Genomic DNA, 670 nt, shown 5'->3' on the forward strand with positions numbered 1-670 from the left:
ATCTTATGTGTATTTGATTTCATCAGACGACGGCTCGATTATAAATCAGGATTTTTGTGCAGATAAACATCTTGGAAGGGAGCGCTGGTTATCTTAATGGGTCGCGTTTCAGTCACTATTTCGTATTCATTCCGTTGTCTGACAACAGAAACAGTAAAATATATAAACGAAAACAGTTTTATTGAGAATTTAGCTGCATCAAAATACAGTATGTAGGCACAGAGAGGCAAACAAATGTAATAATAAATAAAAAATTTTTTACATTTTGCATGTTCAGAAGAAGTGAGCTGCCCTGTCATTTGAAAATGTAAACTGGCTTGTGTAAGTAAATTGCTCAGTGCAAAGAAAGAGAAGTAATGGGAACCTGGTATTTCTATGTTCTTTTTTCATGTGTCTAATAGACATGAACAAGTTCTTTGAAAAACATCTATGACCTTTGAAACATGTCTAGTCTTCATTAGGGTTTGGTACCGTTCACATTTTAACCAGTACGGTACCGGTATCGGTACCTGAATTTCTGTGCCGGTACCCAACGGTACCTTTTTTCAGTACTTTACTCTCTGTGTAATTACAAAAACATTTATTTCAGTGAAAACATAAGTCCAAAAGTCTCTATTTCAACATTTTGAACAATAGGGCCCTACAAACTTTTTCTTTCTTTCTTTTTTTT

At 34.5% G+C, this 670-nt stretch overlaps 1 protein-coding gene across 1 annotated transcript in view; it reads right to left on the reverse strand.

The window, feature by feature from the left end:
* Positions 1 to 670, reverse strand: part of ipo13b (importin 13b) — a 50,935-nt gene that overhangs the window by 39,406 nt on the left and 10,859 nt on the right. The gene's annotated exons all lie outside the window — the stretch shown is intronic.

The sequence above is a fragment of the Sinocyclocheilus rhinocerous genome, unplaced genomic scaffold (assembly GCF_001515625.1).
Source record: "Sinocyclocheilus rhinocerous isolate Xijiao unplaced genomic scaffold, SAMN03320098_v1.1 scaffold228, whole genome shotgun sequence".
Lineage (NCBI taxonomy): Eukaryota > Metazoa > Chordata > Actinopteri > Cypriniformes > Cyprinidae > Sinocyclocheilus > Sinocyclocheilus rhinocerous.